The sequence below is a fragment of the Papio anubis genome, unplaced genomic scaffold (genome assembly GCF_008728515.1).
Source record: "Papio anubis isolate 15944 unplaced genomic scaffold, Panubis1.0 scaffold11, whole genome shotgun sequence".
NCBI lineage: Eukaryota > Metazoa > Chordata > Mammalia > Primates > Cercopithecidae > Papio > Papio anubis.
The window spans coordinates 162,017-188,308 of record NW_022160124.1 but is presented as its reverse complement, the minus strand read 5'-3'; the positions used below and the strand labels follow the sequence as shown (position 1 = coordinate 188,308).

The window sequence follows — 26,292 nt, the reverse complement described above, 5'->3', positions numbered from 1 at the left end:
AATAACCTAAATAAAATACAACTGAATATTATTAAAATTCTAGCTTGATGTTTTTGCTTACTGAAGGCTTTGTGATAGGACTTGCTCCCTCTTTGTCAAAAAGAGAGACTAGCAATATTTGAGTGGTGTTGAAGATGTCTTGAACCTCCCAAGCTGCACCTTTCTCCTGGACATGATCAGAAAGAGAATTTAAAGGGGAATGACTCACTCAGCATGGGATTCAGCACTCTTTAATGCCATGTCCGGGTATCTTGTAAATCTTGTACTTCCAATGAGATAAGTCCTACACACTGGAAAACTGGCAGAGGAGAAAGAAGGGAGGACTTGGAGTCTAAAAGTATGGAACTGAGTGGCAGGGCTGATCCATCCTGGGCAAAACAGAATCCTGATAGCTGACTTACCTGTTCCACAAGGTTGGTAAGGTTTGGACATAAGTGTGAGAGAGAGTGTGTGTGTGTGTGTGTGTAATAAAAGGACACATGGTTTGCAAGAGTCTGAAACTATATCTTGCAACTAATAGATTACTCCATAGGGATGCATCATAGGTAGAATTTAAGAAAATTTATTCTCAACTAACTGATACTTATTTGTAGAATTCTGTACAATTTTCAAACTATTTTCCCTTACACATTATTTAACTGACTGTCCCACACCATTACACTACCCAGCAATCTAGGCAATATAGCTTGATAGTACAAATGGGTGATCAAGCCTTACAACAAACTCAAAATTTTCTCTTTCAAAAAAAATCACAGATTATAACTGCACTATTGTAATCAACCCAAATGAATCAAACACTTGTGGCTTACTGATAATAATACAAATTTCAATTACTCTGATTACTCTCATTATCATTGCTATGATTATCACAACTATGATTTATTGGGTGTCTACTGGCTACCAGAGAGAGCTCTAGGCACTTTGCGTTAGTATCTTACTTAATCTACATATTAACACCAGGAATGGGTACTATGATTACCCCCATTTTAAATATAAGGAAACTGTCCCTCAGAGTAGTTCAGTGACCTATCTGAGGTCATACAGCTAGTAAGTGGCAGATTCTATGTTAGTTTGGGCCAAAGCCTGTGACCATTCACAACATCTACCTTCCCTTCTTACCATAAGACACGTGGCCATCCCAAGCATGTGGGAGAGGCTCTGCCAAGGGTCTATCCCAATTCCTGTGGGAGGGTCTTTGCCATCAGGCACCTATAGGGCCTGAGGCATGAACAAGACCCTGAGGCAGATCCAAAGATAAGGAAGCAGATAGACTGGCAGGCCCTGAACAAAAGGACAAACAGAGTTAACCATGTATGAAAGAGGATTCCCAGCTGCAACCAGCACTGTAACCAGCTAATCAAAACCAGGCCAAATTACGTCCCAGGCAATTTTCTGGGCAGCCCTCAGAGAGTCACCCAGCCTGAGAAGTCAGCCAATTATGCCTGATCATTCTCTGCAGCCCTGTCCTTATAAAAGACAAGTCCAGACTGGCCCAATGTAGACAAATGAGCAGTTCTATCATCTCTGAAAGGCAATCTAATTCCCTTCAAATTTAAAAGTCTCTACAGTTTCCTAACAGGCCTCGGTGGGGCACAGGTAGAAATTAATAAGTTCATGGTGTGCCCAGCTTGCTTTCATTATCATTTTTTTCCATGCAGCGGGCAGAATTTTCATTATTACTCAAGGATTTTTTTTCTGTATCTGATTCTAAGAAGGTCAAATCTACAGAGCTCAGACACTGGGTTGAGAATTCAGTCAAGTCTAGTGGACTTGACTGAAGTCTGAGGGAGGTTTCATTCACTAAGCATCAGCACTTTAGTAATCAGGTGGGACAGAGATCAAAAGAAAATATCGTAGGGAAAGAGAACTCAGAGTAAGTTCTGAGAAGCCCTGGCTCTAGATTCAGCCCCAGGCTAGCCTGTTCTGGGATGTTGGGCAAGTTGCTTAGCCTCTCTGAGTTAGTTATCTCCCCTGCCAAACTGGCAGGGAGGAGGGTATGGAATAGGAAACTCAAATTTATTAAACTTTTGTATCTTGAATCATTGCAAGATGTGTCATAGACACTCTTTAAATTTCATCAAAACAACAAACAGCTCCAGAAAGCTTGTATTATTTCACAGATGATGACAGTAGGGCTACTACTAAATCCCACCATCAGAATGCACCTTATGAGGGCCAGAGACTGAGGGACTTGGGTGGTGTGAATGAAATTGCAAACTCATATAACTTTTCTGGAAAGCAATTTAACATGTTTCACAACCTTTAAAATGTTTGGCCAATTAACTAAAATTCTGGAAATCCATCCAAACAACAGAATCTGAAATGTGGACACATGTTATAATAAAAGAGAATTGGAAATAGGCAAAGTGCCAATCAGAGAATGGTGAACTCCAGAACATTCATTAAGTAGGAAATCATGTAATCATTTAAAAAGTTGCAGAAAAATATGTAATAAATGGCAAATTTTCATTACTGTGAAAAAATAAGTTATAGTATTCAAAATGAGGTATAATAACAAGTTTTTTTTTTGAGATAGGGTCTTGCTCTGGGGTACAGTGGCACAACCTTGGCTCACTGCAGCCTCAGCTTCCTAGGCTCAATTGATCCTCCTACCTGAGCCTCCTGAGTAGCTGGAACTACAGGTACGTGCCAACACACCCAGCTAATTATTAGTAATTATTATTATTTTGTAGAGACAAGATCTTACCATGTTTCCCAGGCTGGTATCAAACTCCTGAGCTCAAGCAATCCTCCCCTCCCCAGCCTCCCAAAGTGCTGGGACTATAAGCATGAGCACCCAGAGTGATCGCAATTTTTGAATGAAAAAAAAAAAAAGCAGAAAAATGACAAGAAGGAAATAGACTAAAATGTTATACCTCATGCTTTTACTGGGTGTTTCACTGTATTTTCCATAGTTTCTACAATAAATACTTATATATCTCACTTGTTATTGTCATAATCAGGAGATATACCATAAAAGCTATGTTAAATCTTTGAATTTTGCAATTACTTACAAAATGCAATCATAATATTTAAATGAAAATCATGTGAGATCATGTATGATTCTAAATGATATATTGGAAGAATCTATATGTAAAACATTTTGCTTAAAAAAAAATTAAAGGGGAAACACATAAGAGAAATAACAGCACAAATGGTATGGATGGAACTGTCTTCCCCAAAGCTTAGAGCCTATCTCCTGGGCTAAATGAGAAATAAAGACCACTGGGAAAGGGGTGGGAAAACTGACACACAATACAAAAGCAGCTGATAAGGGAGGACTAAAAGCTTCAGTTGACTTCGAGGAGTGATGGAGTTGGCAGATATGAATTTTTCAATTTTATGAGAATGATAGGGATCTGAAATAAATCTTCGGTATTTTCTTTTTAAGATAAATGTTTTAAAATAAATGCCTGCAGCATGGATGGATGGCTAGTGCCTGTGTCCTGTCTTAGAGCTGATCATAAATAACACTGAGAAAAATAGCTCCGGCCATTCTAAAAACCACCTTTATTTTTTACTCCTAAGAGCTTGGAGGATTATATTTTGATGCATTAAGCTAGACTCTTTTAAGGCAGCTGCAAATAATAGAAGTATAGAAGTTGTCTTCAAATGGAAATAACTACTCAGGGCTTGGCTTAGAAAGAAACTATAGTTTCAAGAAGTGCCTGAACAGTTGTGGGTGCATCTAACGGTCAGAATACAAATTCAAGTTTAAAGGCATTTGGTGGGTTTCTGACTTAAGGAAATCCTTTTGTGAGTCTTCAGATGAAACCTTTAATTCTTCTTCAGCCCTATAACCAACAAACTTTAATAACCTTTTGTAAATCCAAACTTTCAAATATCAGATTTGCTTGAGGTATTTTTTTTTTTCTATTGTAGTCTGTACATGAGAGAGCTTATAACTTTACTGTAGAATAGCTTATTCAATGACTTCGGTTTCCCTTTCACCATGAGATGAGAACAGGACATTAAAAGCAGACATACAATCAGACACATTGCTCATCTTTTATAGTGCCAGCCTCAGCACACTGCAATGACTTCATGTCATCTGATTACTTTCTGTTTGTCATTTATTTTCTCTGTCATATTTGAAAGAGGGGTCACATGTTCAGACGGAAAGGTGAACGAGAGGATCTTCTTAGTGGAAGGGCCTCTGCATATAGGCTGTGAGGAGAGGGGCTGAGGGCAGCGAGGGGCTCATGCTCAGTGGAGAAACGAAAGCCACTACTCAGCTCTGTATTTCAGACTTATCAAGATAAACCATAATCCTGCATTTTTATGCTAAATCTCCCAATTTCTAAATGTTGTATCTCTTTATTTTTTGCTCTGTCACACAGGATAGAGTGCATTTTGTACATAGTTCACAGCAGCCATCTAAAATTCCTTGAGTCAAGTGATTCTCCTGCCTCAGCTTCCTGAGAAACTAGGACCAGGCAAGCACCACCATGCCCAGATAATTATCATTATTATTATTTTGTAGAGATGGGTTCTGATTATGTTGCCCAGGTTCATCTTGAACTTCTGGCCTCAAATGATTCTCCTGCCTCAGCCTCCCAAAGTGCTGGGGTTACAGGCATGAGCCACTACATCTGGCATCCATTTTTTTAAGTGCATAATAAACCAAACATTTCCATGACCCAAACATTTTTACTAATATTTGTTTAAAAATCTCATTTCCAGGGGTTGCTAATAATTGCTGACTAAGCCCAATAGCATTATTAGCTATGTCCAAGAAAGAGATGTGTTGGAGTCTTCCTAGACTGGCAAAGAAGGTTTAGGGAAGATACTTCATCTTTTGTGGTAAAGACTGCAAGGAGTTTATACTTCCAACTGGCATTTGGTAAAACTGGGACTTCTGAGGGTGATTGGGAAATGTATGGAAATGCCTCAATTCTAAACATCATGGAAGTCACAGGTACCCTCGGTGGTTTTCATTCTACATAAAATAAAGCTTTCTTCTGAGAGTAGAGTATCTCCCTCACTCTTTGCAAGAATGCTTATGGGTCTATCTTCACATAATACTGAATTTCCCAATTTAATATAACTACCTTCTCACTCCATACTTTATAATATTCCATAATGAAAGATGTCTTCACAGAGCTTATCTCTTAGAAGTGCAAAAGAACCCCGTTTTCTCTGCCCAAGTAGCTCATAATGTAGCAGGCAAACTGTCAGAAAAAAAACAGACTTCATCGTGGTGAAACCTCAGCCCGGCACCCATCTATCAGAAAGCAATCTTCTAGAAATCTTGAAAACCTTCATTAAATTTCCTGTCCTTCTCCTGACAGTTATACAATGTTAACAATATTACTCATGATGCAGGCATCTTCAGAAATCTTTTGTCTAATCCCTCCTCCCACTGCCATGACCAGTCCCTTCTCTTTGCCAAAATCCATGGAAGCATGAGGCATAGCCGAGTTCCTCACTCAGCCCTCCTGGGGCCTACCATTTGAAGAGGGTCCAAGGAGGAAGCAGACGTAGCCTTGATGATAGTGAGAGGCTCTCTAGCCACAAGAGGGAAATATGGCACTGCCTTGGGATTCCTCCTCCAAAGACACACCCACTTGGAAGCTCAAGAACAAGACCCTGTGCCACTCTTAGCAGATATTTCCTGGTCTTTCTCTCTCTCTCCTTTCTCTTGCCCATTTACCAAGCAACAAGTCTCCATTTATCGATTATATGTGGATAGTGGGGACAACGGGTTATCTCTTTATGGGTAAAATTCCCCTAAGAACCTTACTAGCCCAACTTCTCCAACTCTGCAGGCCGCTTCAGCAATTTACCACTCGTTAGAAGAAACAAGGGTCTTGCACTGGAGGCAACATGAAGGAAAAAACAAACAAAAACACAAGGAGAGCCAGAATCCATCCCAGAAATAAGAAGAGGCATACAGCTTTTTAACATCACAGGCTGATCTAGAGATGCACAGGGTGGTGACAATAGCTATAAAGCCATATTCTGGGCTTTGTGGAGGTTTCACAGCACATCTTCAAAGTGAGCCAGGCCCAGCCATACTAAGCCATAATCTCACCTGCAAAAGGAACCGGTGCATCTTTATCCAGGGCTACCAGTGGTGGATCCAAAATGACTGTGTCATTGTTCTCGGTTATGACTCCATGATATGAAGTCTCGATCCATGGCTTGTGCTTATTGACTAGAAAATAGGGGAAAGAAAAAACAAAAAGGATCATTATTTAAATAACAAACCCATAATAATGTATTATTAAGATTGTATATTTGCCCAATCATAGGCTGTCATCCAACAATCCTGTGAGAGACATGGAGCACGTTAATCCCATTTTAAACCCAGAAAAGCTTCAGAGAAGTGCAGGGAGAGGTTCAACACCTCACCCAAGGCACTCAGAAGGTGAGAGACAGCATTGACTATCAAACACTGTTTGTTTTGCCTCTAAGACCATGGGTTCTTCACCTCATCAAAATCCCATTATTTGTATTTCTGGATACCCAGTATAGACAGATATTATTGAGAACTGATTGAAAGCTTTAATTCTGTAATGCTACCATCTATTAATAGATGTTTCAGAGTTAAAGTCCTTTATCAATCAATAAACTAGCAGTTACTACTATGTATGCTCAGGTTTCTGACCTCAACCAAATCTGATCCATCATTAGAAGTTACTGCATTTTATATACATGTATACACACACATATGTATAAATATCATTATATATGCAAAGATACATCAGATATTTGAATATTTTCTGATCATTTAAAAATTGTGTATCTCAGTGGTCTAAATTATCTAGCAACTTAAGTTGTTCTTCAATAATTTCACTAGCTGAATTAAATATTAACCAATGAACAATTAATACACTGAAAATACATATCAACTATATTTTACGGGTTGAATTGTGTCCTCTACATTAAAAAAATACATTGATATCCTAACACTTAGAACCTCAGAATGTGAATGTATTGGGAGATAAAATCTTTACAGAGGTAATCAAGTTTTAAAATGTCATTAGGGGCCGGGCGCGGTGGCTCACGCCTGTAATCCCAGCACTTTGGGAGGCCGAGACGGGCGGATCACGAGGTCAGGAGATCGAGACCATCCTGGCTAACCCGGTGAAACCCCGTCTCTACTAAAAAATACAAAAAACTAGGGCCGGGCAGTGGCAGCCAGTAGTCCCAGCTACCCGAGGCTGAGGTGGGTGAGAGCCTGGCAGCAAACCCGGGAGCGAGCCTGGGTGGTGAGCTGAGATCTGGCCACTGTAATTCAGCCCACTGGGATGAGCGGTGACTCGGCTCCCAAAAAAAAAAAAAAAAAAAAAAAAAAAAATGTCATTAGGGTGGTTCTGCGTCCAATATGATTAGTATACTTATATAAAGGGAAAATTATGGCACAGATATATGCACACTGAGAAAATCTCATGTGAAAATAGAGTTGTGCAGCCCCAAGCCAAGGAACTATAGGAAGCTAGGAGAGAATCCTGGAATGGAGCCTTTCCTAGAGCCTTCAGAGGGAACCTGGACCTGCCAACACCTTGATTTCATATTTCTGGCGTCCATAAATGTGAGACAATAAGTTTTTGTTCCCAGATACCCAGTGATACGGTTTGGCTCTGTGTCCCCATCCAAATCCCATCTTGAATTGTACTCCCATAATTCCCACATGCTGTGGGAGGGACCCAGTAGGAGACAATTGAATCATGGGGGTGGGTTCCCCCATACTGTTCTCCTGGTTGTGAGTAAATCTCACGAGATCTGATGGTTTTCTCAGGGGTCTCTGCTTTTGCGGCTTCTTCATTCTTTCTTTGCCTGCTGCCATCCATGTGAGATGGGATGGTAAGAGGTCCAACTAAACCTCTTCCTTTTGTGAATTGCCCAGCCTGGGGTATGTCTTTATCAGCAGCATGAAAACAGACTAATACAGTAAACTAGTACCAGTAGAGTGGGGCGTTGCTGAAAAGATACCTAAAAATGTGGCAGTGACTTTGGAACTGGGTAACAGGCAGAGGATGGAACAGTTTGGAGGGCTCAGAAGACAGGAAAATGTGGGAAAGTTTGAAATTTCCTAGAGACTTGTTGAATGGCTTTGCCCAAAATGCTGATAGCAACATGGGCAATGAGGTTCAGGCTGAGGTGGCCTTAGATGGAGATAAAGAACTTGTTGGGAACTGGAACAAAGGTGACTTTTGTTATATTTTAGCAGAGACTGGCAGCATTTTGAGTCTGCCCTAGATACTTGTGGGATTGTGAACTTGAGAGATGATTTAGGGTATCTGGTGGAAGAAATTTCTAAGCAGCAAAGCATTCGAGAGGTGACTTGGGTGCTGTTAAAAGCACTCAGTTTTAAAAGGGAAACAGAACAGGTAAGTTTGAAACATTTGCAGCATGACAATGTGATAGAAAAGAAAATCCCATTTTCTGAGGAGAAATTCCAGTCAATTGTAGAAATTTTCGTAAGTAAGGAGGAGCCCAATGTTAATCCCCAAGACAATGGGGAAAATGGCTCCCGGGCATGTTCAGAGGTCTTCATGGCAGCCCCTCCCATCACAGGCCCTGGGGCCTAAAAGAAAAAAATGTGGTTTCGTGGGCTGGGCCTCTGAGCTATGTGTAGCCTAGGGACTTGGTGCCCTGCATCCCAGCTGCTCCAGCCATGGCTAAAAGGGGCCAACATAGAGCTCAGGCCATGGCTTCAGATGGTGCAAGCCCCAAGCCTTGGTGGCTTCCACGTGGTATTGATCCTGCAGTTGCACAAAAGTAAAGAATTGAGGTTTGGGAACCTCCACCTGAATTTTAGAACATGTACGGAAATGCCTGGATGCCCACGCAGAAGTTTGCTGCAGGGGAGGGGCTCTCATGGAGAATCTCTGCTAGGGCACTGCGGAAGGGAAATGTGGGGTCGGAGCCCCCACACAGAGTCCCTACTGGGGCACTGCCTAGTGGAGCCGTGAGAAGACAGCCACTGTCCTCCAGACCCCAGAATGCTAGATCCACTGACGCTTGCACCTGTGCCTGGAAAAGCTGCAGGTACTCAACACTAGCCCATGAAAGCAGCTGGGAGGGAGGCTATACCCTGCAAAGCAACAGGGGTGGAGCTTCCTGAGACCATGGGAGCCTACCTCTTGCATTAGGGTGACCTGGATGTGAGACATGGAGTCAAAAGAGATCATTTTGGAGCTTTAAAATTTGACAGCCACACTGGATTTTGGACTTGAATGGCCCTGTAGCCCTTTTGTTTTGGCCAATGTCTCCCATTTAGAACGGCTGTATTTACCCAATGTCTGTATCCCCATCGTATCTAGGAAGTAACTAGCTTGCTTTTGATTTTACAAGCTCATAGGCAGAGGGGACTTGCCTTGTCTCAGATGACACTTTAGACTGTGAACTTTTGATTAACACTAAAATGAGTTAAGACTTTGGGGGACTACTGGGAAAACATGATAGTTTTTGAAATGTGAGGACATGAGATTTGGCAGGGGCTAGGGGCAGAATGATATGGTTTGGCTCTGTGTTCCCAGCCAAATCTCATCTTGAATTTTACTCCCACAATTCCCACGTGTTGTGGGAGGGACCCAGTGGGAGATAATTGAATCATGGCAGCAGTTTCCCCCATACTGTTCTCAAGGTAGTGAATAAGTCTCACGAGATCTGAGAGTTTTATCAGGGGTTTCTGCTTTTGCATCTTCCTCATTCTCTTGCCTGCTGCCATCCATGTAAGATGGGACTTGATCTTCCTCACCTGCCATTATTGTGAGGCTTCCCCAGCCAGGTGGAACTATAAGTTCAATTAAACCTCTTTCTTTTGTAAATTGCCCAGTCTTGAGTATGTCTTTATCAGTAGCAAGAAAATGGACTAATAGACACAGTTTGTGGTACTTTGTTACAGCAGCCCTAGCAAATGAATACAGTATACTTCTATCAGCAGGTACTAATGAAGGGTAGAGAACTAAAATAAGACTGTGCCAGGATTTGGTGTAATACTCCAATGTGAGAACCTCATCTGGTGAAAACTCAGTTCTTGCCAATTCTTCCCCTTGTATGTCTTTGTTTGATGGGTTCTAGCCCAACCCACTCCTATCTGAATGGCTTCAGGGGCCTCCTGACTGGTCTCTCCATTGGAAATCTTGCCCCACTCTAGTCTACTCTGCACACTGGTATCAAGAGTGATCTTTCTAAAACATTAATCTGATTACTCAACTGTAAGTTGCTTGGTATCTCTTTTTTAGTCCCCTCTGCCCACCCCCAATACCCTCACAGAAGTCAGGATACAGAGTAGGTACATTAGAATCAAAATAACAGGTTAGAGAGGGGGTTCTAGAATAATCAAAATTGTTTCGATGCCAAACTTCACACCCTACGTCATAGTTTAAAAGGTGTGGTCACATATGCAATGCTTATCACAGCATCTTGTGAGGTAGGCATGATCATTATAAAGATGAATAAACTACCTCCACAAGGTGTAACATTCCCAAGGCGATTATATGGTTAAAAATTAATAAGTAGGAAAATCAGAAACTCATACTTTGTGATATCTGAGAAGTGCACACACACATATTATAATATATATGTAATGTACATTATACAGTATATATTTTATATATTACATTACATATTTTTCAGTAGCCACAGCGAAGTGAGAGCTTATAGAATTGCGAGCAGCTCTGAGGCAGTGGCTCCTGTCCCCTTCCCACCTCATCGTCCTTCAAAAGGTCAGTTCAGAACTGTTCCAGGAGCAGTGGCAGACTCAACCAGGGCCACCATTTTGCTCCTTCTCACCCATTCCACAGCAATCACAAACTAACTGGAAAGCAGTCTAATGAGGCAGGGACATGTGCCTTGCTATTCTCAGGTCTTGGCCCCTGTAACTCATTTTTACAGATTGGACCATGCCCAGGGCAGAGAGAAGCTCTGGCCACTGCAGGTGTGAACTGGACAGTAGGCACATCCATTCTCACATTTTGGCATTCAGACTGATGCTTCATTATGGACCCTGGAAGAATTACAACCACCCGAGGCTGTCCCCACACTCCTTTGCTCTTTTATTAGCCATCAACACAAATGCAATGTAAATAATTTGCAGCTGTTGGGAGAAACAATTAAATCTTTTTTCCCCTTAATTAAACCTAGGGGCCTCTTCATTAGAACTGTGTACAGAGCATACGCCAGGAGCTCATCCAGTGTTTCAGATTCATTGTGCCTATCTAAATGGTCTAAATTAGATAGTCTCAGTGGCAGGCAATGAAATCTAAAGTTGCAGTTCCTGGTTTTAGCCCTGACTTAGCCACTTCTGGCTGGTCCTATGTGAATCCCGTGGCCTCTCTGAGTTTCAGTTCCCACGACTGTAAAATGCTGATGGTGATGCTACTTACAGTGTTGTTCTGTCATTCATACGTCCTGTGCTAGACACACAGCTGCTCCTTTTTCATTACTCAAACTCACCACCCTGCTTGCTGGGCAGTGACAATGTCAGAAGGAGAGGTGATTTACAGACCAACTTTAAAGTTGATGTTTTTCCCTCATTAGGAAATGGGCTGACTTCCTTCTATGCACAGGTTTGCCTTCCTTTACTCCTCTCTGTCACTATTTCAGTTAGTTGGGTACCTATCACATATTAGGCATTTGACATACATATATTCATTAATCCTCACAACATCCCCATTGGGTAATACTTTATTTCTCATTTTGCAGGTGAGTAACTGAGGCTTAGAGGGATTTAAATATTCTCATTTTGGAAAGTAAGAATGCTAACATCCCCCAAATTTCTCCCTTCTCTCCCACATTCTAACTTCCCTTACATCAGAACTTTTGCTTTGTCAAGATTGATTCATAAATAAAATTGCTTTCTATCCTTTGCCTATAGATCAAGTCATCAGGGTTGCAAACTAATAACTTAATTTACATTAATTCGACTACAAAGATATCATTCATGACTGAGCCAAGTATGGTACAATAATTACTTCTTCTTCTTAGTGGTCAAATGATCATTTTGAGGACAACATTATTTGCATCCAGATAAACTGGATTCTTTATTTTTCACTCCATCAAATGGCTGAATCACGTTCCATCATAGCTTGCATCACATTTGGAAGCAGCCTCCTTTGTATACTTTTGTTTCCTGAATTTAATGATTGCCTTTTTATATCTATTGAGTAATGAAACATAAAAATTCTTCTCAGAGCTCAATTATGTTATAGCTTTTAAATCATCCCATCTATTACTCATTCTTCATTTGTAAAACAAAGATACTTATTTCTCAGGAATGTTGTGAAAATTGCACGAAATGATGTAAGCAAACATAGTACCCAGGAACAGAGCAGACATTCAAATACTTAGAACTCCCCCTACCCCATCTTATGATCCTGGGTGGCTAAGGTGTACCCTTGCACTCTCAGAAATATTCAGCCCAGCTTCATCCATTCAATAAATATTAATGGAGTATCCAAAATGTACAGAAAACACACTAAGCACTGAGATAAAACGAGAAAAACATCCTTTAAAAAGCATCTGACAAAATCCAACATCTATCTATAATTAAAACTATTACCAAATGAGAAATAGAGGACAACTTTCTTAACCGGATAAAGAACTTTTACAAAAACCTATAGCTAATATCATACTTAATGGTGAAAGAATAAATGCTTTCCTTCCAAGAGCAGGAAGAATACAAGGACATCCACTCTCACCACTTCTATTCACATTGTACTGTAGGTTCTAACCAGTGCAATAAGGCAAGAAAAAATATTAAATTGGAAATGAAAAAGTAAAATTGTCATTATTCACAGGGAACACAATCATCAATGTAAACATTCTACAGAATTAAAAAAATGCTATTAGAACTAATATGAGTTTAGGAAGGTCAGAAGATAGAAAGTCAATATTAAAAAAGCAATGGTATTTCTATGCAGAAACAAACAATTGGAAATTTCAATTAAAAAAATACTGTTACAATAGCATCAAAAACATGAAACACTTAGCAATAACTTTCAGAAAATATATGCAAAAGTTGGTACACCGAAAACCCTGATACTGCTGAAAGAATTTAAAGATCTGAAGAGATTTTAATGGAGAAATACACAGTGTTCATTATTTGGCAGACTCAATATACTTAAGATGTAAATTTTCCCCAAAATTGATATATAGATTTAATGTAACTCCAACCAAAATTACCAGCAGGATTTATGAAAGAATCAGCTAATTCTAAGATGTACATATAAATGAAAAAGACCTGACATAGCCAAAATAATTTTAGGAAAAAAGAACAAAGTTGAAGGACTTATACTACCTAATTTTGAAACTTACTGCAAACCTACCCTAATCAAGATAGTGTGGTATTAATATAAAGATAGACATATACATCCACAGAAAGAAGAAACAGTCCAGAAATAGACACATATATATGGTCAATTCATTTCTGACAAAGGTTCTAAGATAATTAAATGGGGAGGAGAATAGTTTTTTTATTAAATGCTGCTAGAAAAAAAATGAGGATCTATACACACACACAAAAAAACCTCCAGTCCTACTGCGCTCCATAAACAAAAACTATCTCTACAGGAGTCATAGTTCTGAATGTAGAAGTCAAAATTATAAAACCTTTAAAATAAAGCATACGAGGCCGGGTGCAGTGGCTCACGCCTGTAATCCCAGCACTTTGGGAGGCCGAGGCAGGCGGATCACAAAGTCAGGAGATCGAGACCATTCTGGCTAACACAGTGAGACCCTGTCTCTACTAAAAATACAAAAAACTAGCCAGGTGTGGTGGCGGGTGCCTGTAGTCCCAGCTTCTCGGGAGGCTGAGGCAGGAGAATGGCATGAACCTGGGAGGCAGAGCTTGCAGTGAGCAGAGATCGTGCCACTGCACTCCAGCCTGGGGAACAGAGCAAGACTCTGTCTCCATAAATAAATAAATAAATAAATAAATAAATAAATAAATAAATAAATAAATAAATAAATAAATAAATAAAGGATATGAGAAAATCTTAGTATCCTTGAGTTAGATTAGAAGGAACCAAAAAAAAGCATGCCCCATAAACGATAAAACTGATAACATCAAACTTTATAAAAATGATACACTCTTACTTTCTTGAAAAACAGTAAAAAAAAATTTGTAAGCCACAGACTAGGAGGAAATATTTGCAAAACATTTCATAAAGGTCTTGTATCCAAAATATATAAATAATTATTTCAATTAAATAAGACAAACAATTTGATTTTCAAAAAGCAAAAATTGAATATACCTGTCACCAAAATAAATATATAAACAGTAAATTAGAGCATAAAAATTTGTTAAACATCAACAGTCATTAGAGGCATGTAAATTAAAGCCACAATGGGATATCACCACACCACCACTTGAATGGCTAAAATAAAACTGACAATATCAAGTTATGATAAAGATGTAAAGTAATTGGAACTTTTAGACATTGTTGGTAAGAATGTAAGAATAATACAGTCACTTTGCAAAATAGTTTAGCAGTTTCTTATAAAATGACTCAGCAATTCTATTCCTAGGATTTACCCAAGAGGAATGAAAACATAAATAACACAAAAGACCTGTATAGAAATGATTACAGAATCTTTATTCAGAACACTTAGTGCCAAACTGGAACTAAAATGGCCATCAACTAGTGAATAGATAAACAAATTGCAGTATAGCCAGAGAATGGACACCCACTCAGCAATAAAAGAACAACTACTGATCCATATAACAAAACAGATGAATCACCAAAGCATTTCACTGGTGAAATGAAGTGAAAGAAGTCAGACAAAGAAGACTGCATGCTATTTGATGCCATTCATATGACATTTTAGAAAACACAAAACTATAGGGACAGATAGCAACAGATCAGTAGTGGCTAGGGCTTGGGGTGGGGTGGGATTTGATTGTAAAGGGGAAAAAGGGAACGTTCTGAGAAGATGAAACCGTTCTGTATGTTGATTGTGGTGGTGGTTACACTTCTGCATGTGAGCGTTTGTCAAAACATATCCAACTTCACACTTACAAAGGTGAATCTTATTCTGTGTAAATTATGCCTCAATACATGTGGGGCAAGAACAAAGTTCTAGTCCTCAAAGGACTCTCAGACTAAAGGGTAAACAGTATGGTAAGAGGTAGGTAAGAAGAGGAAGAGCAGAGTGCTATGGAAAAAGAGAAGTGCTGACTCAGTCAAGGTAACCAAGGATTACTTCCTGGAGAAAGTAAACTCTAAGTCATGAGCAACAGGAATTAAGCAGGCATAAAGGATGTGGAGGGCTCCAGGCAGAAGAATGTGGATGGGCAAAGGCCCAATGATAAAAGCATTTAATATATCTTGGGGGAAATGTAAATAGTTTGGTTTAGCTGTAGAACAAAGTTTGAGGCAGCAAGGCCAGACACAGTGCTGGACTGAGATGGCATTCCCATTACCCAGTGCTTTTTGGCATGTACAGAAATTATCCAGGAGTTACTTCCAAACTCTGGCTTCATGGGATGCTGGGGAACCATCTCCTTTCCAGAAAGAAGTAGTGGCTATTGATGCCTGTGGCTTGGCTGTTATTCCTTATTTAATCTGTTCCATAGCCTGATGTTCCCTCCCTGAACAAAATGCTTTGTCTTTTTGTTCCAATAGAGTGAGGTTAGTCAGCTCATGCTTTGCTTCATTTGAATGTAACTTCAGAAGAACTAAGTTTTTATCAGTTCTTGACAAGATAATATCCCCGTTTTCTGCACATCCCATCTGGAGGCTGAGCTGTGTCATATCATGCCCCTTTAGGACTACTTCTTGCCCCTTTCTTATCTCTTTTCCATGATGTTTCAGCATGTGGAAAATGCCCGTGTCTTTGCACTCATGCAGAGGAAATACCAGTGTGATATTTCTGCTCCATTTACACAGAAATTAGGTCTTGCCACCCAATGTGCCTTTAACTAGAGCACAGATGTATTCCTCAGGAGAGCTCCTCAGCTCTCTTCTCTTTGCTTCCACTGCCAAAAAAAAAGTGTATTAATGCTCCATGCAAGCAGCAGGGCCAAGTGGCTGATGACTTACCTTTTTAATCTTTATGCTTTTACCTAAAGTTGACCTTTCTGGCTACTTTCTGACCTTTCTGGCCACCCCTGGATCTTTAGAACTCCAATACTGCTCCCCGGGTAAAAGTAAACTATGAGTAAAAAACATGCTTTACTGATTGCAAAATGCTCTAACAAGGTTAACTATACTCTGGTAAATATATTATTCCAATTGTCAGGCTGGTCTTTTGCCTGCCATGCTCAACTTCCTCTCCTGACCTGATCTCCTAGTAGAACTGCTTAGACCAAGATAGATACTGGACCCTTGGGGAAACTGATGGGTGGAGTAGGCCAATTTATTAGACCTTGAAACTTTCATTTCACAGGCCAGAAACTAGAGCTCGTCTGGCAATGGGCACTTGAAATCTTGAGAGAGAAGGTAATAGGGAGTTGGGGCTAGCATTCATGCAATCAGCACTCAAAGTTTAGGGGGAGCTGAAAATCCATTTAAATCAGAGACAGCCATCTGCCAGGAGACACAAGGTTTGAGAGTAGATAGGCAGAGAGAAGAAATGGACCCCAGGTGGCTTTGGGCAACACGGAGGCACCCCTCCACTCCTGTTTTCTAGCCCATTCCCTGCTCACCTTTCACAGACTCATCAGCCTTCTATGGGGTGCCTGAGGTTACCAAGTGAAGCCTTTCAATAGTTCTTCTCCTCCAACTTTTAAAAGAAAAATTGTACTAGTTTGAGTATCTGTTCTTGTAATAAAATGATTCCTAACTACAATTATTATAATAGCATTTTGAAAAGTATTTTTATTCTTTGCTTCAGTCAGGCTGGGATAGGATCCTTGTCTAGGCAAATCTGATTCCACCCTTCCCCAGCTAGAATACTAGGCTAGGAAGCTGTCCTGCCCTCCACTAGGAGATTAGATGAGGCTACCCAAGGCCTAAGCTCTCTAGGTTACCCACGCCTTTGCCGTCATTGTGCTGTCTACCCCTGTGCCCACACTCCTTACTCCTGTCTATTCATCTTTCCAGGTTCAGCTCACTCCCCTCCCCCGGTTGCCCTTCTGTTCTCCCGTCACCCTGTAATGTCTGCTGTCATGCCACAGGTCTACTGTGTCACCACTGGATCTTTCCTTGTTCCTCTTTCCTGAAGAACCCTGAGGCCCCTTGACGGGGAGGCACCATTCTAATCACGACGATGTCTACAGTTCGTAACACAGTGCCCAGCATATAGTGAGTCACTGGTAAACGAAGTGAGCACACCTTTTACTTGCCAGAATCTCCAATACCTGAATCTATTAGCAGCACTTTGATTCCAATGAGTAGGTAATTCCTGTATCATGCAAATAGAAAGGGCATGCCTCCCAAATCTTAGGGTGACATTTGCCATCACTTAATTAGAGACAACCTATATCACTTGCTAGCAGTACCAATTAGAGAGTTTTAAATACAAATCCCATGTGTGTGACTCACACATGAAAAATATCCACAGAAGATGAGATTACATTTCACTATTTTAATTGGGGTGAAAAAGTATTTGAAGGAAAGATGGCTGAGTCATTAATCCTTAAATGCTTGATAGGTGCTTTCAGTAGGGGCAGGACATTGCTTTCCTTTCTTCCTCACTTCTTTACTATTTTCTTTCCATCCATCCATCCACCCACCCACCCATCTACCTAACCACTCATCTACCTATCCACCCATCTACCTAGCCATTTGTCCACTCACCATACCTATTTTCTTCTTTCCTTCCAACTATCATTTTCTACCCATAAATACTTATCTGTTTAGAGTGTGGACACTCTCAAAGACTAATTTCTGTAGCCTGGGAATAAACTACATGCCAATATCCCATTGGGTAGTGACATGTGAACCAGGAGCAAGGCTAGGAAAAATTGTGCACTGAGGTATCATGTGAGATTTATGAAACTGAAATTATAAGTTGTTTCTACACAAGTCATCCAGATCAAGCCAATTGGCCAAAGTTCACCCTAAGACAGACCCTGAGGCTAAATATAAAGGGTATTGCGCTTAATGTCAAAGTGCTGCCGTTACATACCAACAGGATATCTTAGTTAAGTCTTTCAAACTTCCCAGGCCTCCACCCTCTTTTATAAAATGGAGGTAATACCAATTCTGCAAGGTTTCTGAGAGGAAGATAAAAGGAGACTCTGAGTTAGAGCTGACTCATTGGTGACTAGCACTTTATAGGTTGCCAGCAAAGGCTTTCAGTTCTGCACCTCAGTATCTACAGGCTGGGATCAGGACCCACACAGGACCCAGCATGTCCACAACCCAACTAATCCATTGGTAAGATGAAGACCTAACAGAACCCTAGGCTTAACTCCCAAGGGCTGGAAAAATTAGACTAAGTCTATGAAGAAGATCAGGAGCCATGCAAAAAAAGATCATTTAGAATAAAAAGGGGCAAGGAAAAAAGGACTGTGATTGTTTAATGCTCACATTCACTTGCTAGAGCCAGCTCATTTTTTACACAAAATATTTTACCTACTGAACATTATTGGACTGAAGTGTGCATTAAATTGTTATATCTCTAATTCTCCAAGATTGTTATTACTTCAATATCTCATACTTCATTGCATTTTAAACATCTTTAACCCCTAAGACAGTCCTTAACTTACTTTGTAATTCATGCTAATAAATGTAATTGTCTAAAACTTTCTGTAATTGCCATTGATAAACCAGAATCATTAACATAGCTAAGCAGAAGCCACCACTCCTGAGGGCCTACTATGTGCCAGCCTACTATGTTCTCATTACATTCTCACAAGCACCCCTGCAGGATGGCAGAATTGGCTCAACTTCATGGATGAGGGAACATGTTCAGAGAGCTTAAGGAACTCAAACAAGCAAGGCCATGGTCCCCGGATAGAAGAAGTGAAATTTCCTCCCTTGGATGGTCATCCTTCTCCCCACAAGAAGTCAGTGCAGTGGCACACATTCAGTTCCATCTCCTGTGGGTCAAAACTGTGGACCAAGTGCTTGGTAGGGTACAAGGAGACAATATAGCCAAGACTAAAGCGGACTGGGGAATGAACAGTCAGGGTTCACCAGAGAAACAGAACCAATAGTACGTCACAATCTCTAAATCTATATACCTCTACATCTCTCCCTGTGAGTATGTGTGTGTGTGTGTGTAGAGACAGAGAATTTTAAAGATTTGATTCATGCATTTGTGGGGGTTAGTAAATTTGAGAACTGTAGGGCAGGCCTGCAGGCTGAAAGCCCAGACAGAAGGTGATGCTGCAATCTTGAGGCAAATTTCTTCTTTTCCGGGAAACCACAGTTTTTGATGTGAATGCTTTTCAACTGATTGGATGAGGCTCACCCATATTAGTGAGAATAATGTCCTTTATGTAAAGTCAACTGATTGTAGATCTTCAGCACATCTATGAAATATCTTCACAGCAATATCTAGACTAGTGTTTGATTAAATAATGGGGTACTACAGCCCAGACAATTTGACATATCACAAACTAATCATCACACGCATTGAAGAAGTTTTTAGACTGTTGTATTTAAACTGAGTGAGAAGATTTGATGGGATAGTACAAATTTCTCTTAAGCTCAAAAAGAAATGCTATACTTTTGTTTCTCTACTAGCAAACTAATAAATAAAGCCCTTGTGGCTTATGCTATCAACTTTGTTCCAGAAGGTAGCAAATGGGTGATACCTTTTTACTGCGAATTTCATCTCATGCCTTAGATTCTAAGATGTCCAGAACGATGGATGACAATTATCTGGTTTACAGTATATTCACTGCAGAAAGCTTGCCTGCTTCTCCATGCTTCAGAAAGAAAGCACTGGCAGGCAAATTTCGCTCCTTATTTATGTGAACTGTTATCTGCATTTCCCCAGCTCTGACTCTGAAAAGGTACAGAGTATAAGAGGTAGAGGACAAGCAAAAAGGCCCTGCCCCCCCAACCCCCCAACTGGCCAAATACATAGTTATAACAAAGTTGCAAGCCAAATACCCTAGGTCATCCCCATAATCAGATCTGATTGTCAGTCTATCAGAGAATATGGTTTTGTTTGCATCCACATGTCTGCACTCTTGCCTGCTCAGTTCAGCTCAGCTCAGGCACCACTGACAGGGACTCTGACACTCCTCTACTCTTCCACCCCTAGATACATAACCACCCCTAGATACATAACTAAATTAAGTCCCTCTCCTTGTGTTCCCCAAGCTCCCTACTTATCTCTAGCACAGCAAGTACTATATTGGAATGTAAATATCATTTTGTGCCTTTCCTCTACCAAATGGCGGGGAAAGATGCTGTGTGTTTTATGTCTATATCCCTAACCCAGCAGGAAAGTTCTCAAAATATGGCCAGGAGCCCTTGGGGGGAATCTCTGAGACCCTTTCAGGGGTTCACAAGGTCAAAATTATGTTTATAAAAGTGCTAACATAGTATTTGCTTTCTTTGCTTTTATTCTCTCTAGAGCAGTTTTCCAGAGGTTATAAGCAGATATAAAAATCCAGCTGTCTCTTATTAAGCCAGACATTAAAGATATTGGCAAAAATATAAAACAATGAGACTCTTCCCACTGCTTTTTAAAATTCTTGTTAACAGTTACTTTAAACAAAAAGTATGTTATTTTGGTCAATATGTGATGAGTTTATTGTTAATCATAACTAAATTAATAAATATACATTTTTAAATTTTGTCAGTTTAAATTGCTAATGCAATAAATAGTAACAGGTATAACCTACAAAACCAAAGCTCTTTGGGTTTATTAACATTTAAGAATGCTAACTTGTTAAGAAACCAAAAGTTTAATATGTGGCTCATCAAAGGACTTGAAACACAGCACATGCTGCTCAGGTAGGAAAGAGTGTGAGTTTCAGTGGAGGAAGAGAGCAGGGAGAGAAGAAAGGGACAGTAGGAGGGGAGAGAAAGAAAGGATAACCAAAGTCATCCAGATAAGACTTACATAATCATTTCTTAGATTTAACTCAGTTAGGGAAGGTTGATCAATGTAGTGACAAGATCAGTTCTTTTTCTGGTTCTGGTTGTGAAGGAAAAGTAACTTGTTGACTGGATCACTAGCACATCAGTTGCTGTAATTCTGTGTAGGTAATAGAGCCTCTGATTCTTTTGGAAGAAGGAAGGGGAACATCTCTTGTATGAACTTGAGTGCACGCTGTCAGGAGAATAATTGTCTGAAATCACAGTCTTTATATCTTTTGCAACCTGGTTGGAGAAACTGCCATAAAAATAAACAAACTTCATAAATCATCTCTGTAAAAGGCATCAAAGGTTAAAAGCATTGTGATGAATTTCTGAAATAGATTTGGACTCTGAATTTTCAGAGTGTTTAGGAGGCAACTATTGTGTCTCAAAAGAGTAATCATGATCTTGGAGATTTTAAAGGGTAATTCCACTGTTGAAGGTGTCAATGTCTCCTAGCAGTAAATAGAACAAGTATTTGCCAGCTGGAGAAGTCTCTCAATGCCTAAGGCATACTTCCCAAAATTGCTAACTGAGACCTTTGTTCTTACTCAGATTACTAGTAATCTGAGGCCTGGCACATGGTAGATGCTCTGTGTGTGTTAAATTGTGTGTTAAAAGATCACCAATGAATGAATAAGCTTTGACTGCTTGTGTTAATTATCTGAGCAAAGACTGACACACAGTGATTCCTCCTCAATTATAAATTATCTTAAACAAAGAAAGCAAATAGTATCTTAGTACTTTTATGAAAATAATTTTGATCTTGTGGATGGACCCTTGAAAGGGACTCAGGGACTCCCCACCAAGCATTCCTGGATATATTTTGAAAGCTATTGTGGTAGGTTAGGGATATAGTCATAAAAGACCCAGCATCTTTCCCCACCATGTGGTAGAGATTGGGACCTACTTATTTCTGAACAACTTTTGGTTGACCAAGAGAATCTTGGTTTTCTCATACACCAGTATTTCTGGGGATAATCAGACAAGGCAGAAACAAGGAAAAGGAGAAAAAAATAGGATGAATATACAATGTAGATAAAAGAAATTGGGATTTTGATTTGCATTTCTCTGATGATTAGTGATGAGCATTTTTTCATATGATGGTTGGTTGGTTGTATATCTTCTTTTGAGAAGTGTCTGTTCATGTTCTTGGTCTATTTTTTAAGGGGGATGTTTTCTGCTTGTTAAATTATTAAGTTCCTTATAGACTCTGGATATTAGGCCTTTGTCAGATGCATAGTTTGAAAATATTTTCTTACATTCTGTAGGATATCTGCTTATTCTGTTGATTGTTTCTTTTGCTGTGCAGAAGCTCCTTAGTTAGGTCCCATCTGTCAATTTTTATTTTTATTGCAATTGCTTTTGGGAACTTAGCCAAAAATTCTTCACGAAGGCTAATGTCAAGAAGAATATTTCCTAGGTTTTCTTTTCTTTTCTTTTTTTTTTTTTTTTGAGACAGAGTCTTGCTCTGTCGCCCAGGCTGGAGTGCAGTGGCGCGATCTCTGCTCACTGCAAGCTCCGCCTCCCGGGTTCACACCATTCTCCTGCCTCAGCCTCCCGATTAGCTGGGACTACAGGTGCCCGCCACCACGCCCAGCTAATTTTTTGTATTTTTAGTAGAGACGGGGTTTCACCGTGTTAGCCAGGATGGTCTCGATCTCCTGCCTTCGTGATCCACCCACCTTGGCCTCTCAAAGTGCTGGGATTACAGGCGCCTAGGTTTTCTTCTAGGATTTTTATAGTTTGAGGCTTCACATTTAAATCTTAATCCACTTCGAGTTAATTTTTGCACATGGTAAAATGTAGGGGTCCAGTTTCATTCTTCTGTATATTACTAACCAATTATCACAGCATCATTTATTGAATAGCATGTTCTTTCCCCCATTGCTTATTTTTTAACTATTTTGCTGAAGATCAGATGGGCTGTACCTGTACAGCTTTATATCCAGGTTCTTGATTCTGTTCCATTCGTCCATGTGTCTGTTTTTGTGCCAGTATCATGCTGTTTTGGTTACTGCAGCCTTATGGTATAGTTTGAAATCAGGTAGTGTGATGCCTTTTATTTTTTTCCCTTAGGATTGCTTTGGTTATTCAGGCTCTTTTTTTCTTGGTTCCATATAAATTTTAGAGTAGTTTTTTCTGATTCTATGAAAAATGACATTGGTAGTTTGATATAGTGCTATAAATTGCTTTCAGCAATATGGCCATTTTAACAATATTTATTCCCCCAATCCACGAGCATGAAATGTTTTTGCATTTGTGTCATCTATGATTTCTTTCAGCAGTGTTTTGTAGTTCTCCTTCTAGAGATCTTTCATCTCCTTGATGAGCTGTATTTTTAGGTATTTCAATTTTTTCGTAGCTAGCGTAAATAAGATGGTGTTCTTCATTTGACTTTCAGCTTGAATGTTATTGGTATATAGAAATTCTACTGACTTTTGTACAGTGATTTTGTATCATGGAAAAAAGTCATTTACCAGTTCTAGGAGACTTTTGACAGAGTTCTTAGGTTTTTCCTGGTATATAATCATACCATCCGTGAAGAGAGATAGTTTGACTTCTTTTCCTATTAGGGTGCTTTTTATTTCTTTCTCTTGCCTGATTGTTCTGGCTAGGACTTCCAGTACTATGTTGAATAGGAGTGGAAAGGGTGGGTATCCTTAGCTTGTTCCAATTCTCAAGGGGAATGCTCCCAGCTTTTGCCCATTTAGTGTGATGTTAGCTGTGGGTTTGTCATAGGTAATCTATGTCATAGAACATAGATTATTGTTTTGAGCTATGTTCCTTTGATTCCTAGTCTGTTGAGGGTTTTTGTTATGAAGGGACACTGGATTTTATTGAAAGCTTTTTCTGCATCTATTGAGATAATACGGATTTTGCTTTTAATTCTGCTTATGTGGTGAATCACGTTTATTGATTTGTGTATATTGAACCAGCCTTGCATCCCAGGAATAAAGCTTACTTGATCATGGTGTATTAGCTTTGATGTTCTACTGGATTAACCCCTAAGCAAGTAGAAGAAAATAAATAACTAAAATTAGAGCAGAACTGAATGAAACTGAGATGCAGAAATCCATACAAAGAATCAATGAACCAAGATTTGATTTTCTGAAAGAATAAACAACATTGATAGATTGCTAACCAGGTTAACAAAGAAATAAAAGAATATCCAAATAAGTACAATCAGAAATGACAGATGACATTACAAGTGATCCCACAGAAATAAAAAGATCCTCAGAGATTATTATGAACAACTCTATGCACATAAATTAGAAAATTTAGAGGAAATGGATAAATTCCTAGAAACACACAGCCTCCCAAGATTGAACCAGGAGGAACATGGAAACCTGAACAGATCAATAACAAGTTCCAAAATTGGATCAGTAATTAAAAACACCTACCGACCAAAAAAAGCCCCAGACCAGATGGATTCACAGCTGAATTCCACCAGACATATGAAGAAGAACTAGTACCAATCCTACTGAAACTCTTCCAAAACTTTGAGTAGGAGGAGCTCCTCCCTAACCAATTCTTTGCAGACTGATAGGAAAATCTGGAAGAGACACAATGGGGGAAAAAAAACCTTAAGGCCAATATCCCCGCTAAACATAGACACAAAAATTCTCAACAAAATGCTAGCAATCTTTTTCTTTAAAAAAATAAAGATTGAATAGTTCTGAGCAGTGATGCTTCCCCTCATTGCACATTTCTAAGAAGTCAATCTACTTCACACTGTATCCTCTACAAAGGGCAGAGGCAAGACCTCCCCTGTGGCCTGGATCATATCTGATGGGATTAATCAGATTAAAAAGAGCCTTTTTTCTTTCTGATGTTAGCAGGGTGTGTTTGTCTGGGTCCTCCGAGAGGCAAACACCAAGACAGGATTAAACATGCAAGGATTTTATTAAGGAAAATTCCTGTGTGAGGGAAGGTAAGGAGGGAGGCAGAAACATCTGACAAAGGGGTCAGACCTTGATGCCGACATAACCCCAGTGGAGGGGAGAGGAAGAAATAAGTTGTGAGAAAAGTGTCCTAGACTGCCATGCAGTCTAAGTAGGAGGTGATGAAACCAACACCTACAGTGTCCTCAAGTCAAAGTCAGCAGTCAGAGTCATCTCACCAATTCAAGGAGAAGGTCTGCTTTAGTATGCCTCAGTATCCCCACACATAGTCACTGGCTGGGACAACCCATGGATGGCATGGCATTAGTGCCAAGATCTTTCACTGCCCAGCAGTGGGGCCTCATTACACTCCCTGCAGTTGCAGTCTGTGAGATACTTTCTCAGAGCTGCCATATAGAATGCCTGGTCATGTCCTCAGTTCCCTTAAAGTTAACTTAAAAAGAAAAAATTGGCAAATACCACTCATCAGTTCAATAACTATTTTTTGAGAACCTATGATACAGGAGGCCCTATTCCAGGCATGAGCAGTAAAACGGAAAAGAAGTATATTCCTGGAAATATCTAGCAGTGGTTGATTTAGAGTAAACTGTAATTGAAACATTGTAGAACAAGTGAACAGAGCCTGTCTTCCTTTCAGACCCATGGCAAGCATGGGTAATCAATCCCACTGACCCTGAACATAACCTTAGACTCTTTCTCAACACAATGTTTGTGGCAGCCTCTTTTTAATAAGAGCACTTAAGATAAAACTTATTTGCCATCTCTGTACTAGGAGAAGTAGTGGACAGTGGGATGAGGGAGGAAAGAAAGGCAAAGAATGTTATACACCAAAAATAAGTAACAACGCTGAAGAAGGAGGACAAAAGTAAGATCAATAAGATTGCCCCGAGGAGGGCTGGAAATAAATCTGCCTGAAGGGGGAAAAAAATGAGAGAAAGCATGGCTAAGGATATTAATGTCAGCTTTTCACTCTTGTATCTTGGGCCTAACTAACTTGGAAATGGTTTTCAAAGCAGATGGCGATCTCATTGCACTGAATTTCCATGACTGTTTTGAAATTTTGGAAGCCCTTGACTTACTGGTTGTTCCATGACATTAGAGGTCATTGATGAGGGAAGCTGGCTAAGAGTGGGCACTCAGCAAGTGTGTGATGAACCAGATTGAAGACATATTTGCATCATGGCAACTTGGGTATTATCTACGATTTCCCAATGCACCAAGCAAACAGGATCATGGGCATACTCAGAATAACCTAGACCCAGTCACTTGCTTTGGGGTAAAGGCAAGACAAGATGTTCTACCTTAGAATCTGAGTGACCTGCTCTTTTCCTAAATATGAGCCTCTGACCAGATATAATTTATTGTTCCCCTTCAAATATTTAGGAAACTCCTCACCTCTGACTGCCACTTTGGAACAAGAGCCAACTTTCCTCCCCAGATCTGCTCCT

The 26,292-nt window shown here is 39.9% G+C and overlaps 1 long non-coding RNA gene across 3 annotated transcripts in view; it reads right to left on the bottom strand.

The window, feature by feature from the left end:
• Window positions 1-26,292, bottom strand: part of LOC116272463 — a 136,103-nt gene that overhangs the window by 15,399 nt on the left and 94,412 nt on the right. For 2 of the 3 annotated variants that reach the window (XR_004181137.1, XR_004181136.1), the window contains exons 3-4: window positions 16,601-16,677; window positions 6,035-6,157 (exon numbers count right to left, since the gene is read on the bottom strand). This is a non-coding gene — a long non-coding RNA (uncharacterized LOC116272463). The remainder of the gene's footprint in view (window positions 1-6,034; window positions 6,158-16,600; window positions 16,678-26,292) is intronic. The other variant, XR_004181138.1, reaches the window with a different exon arrangement.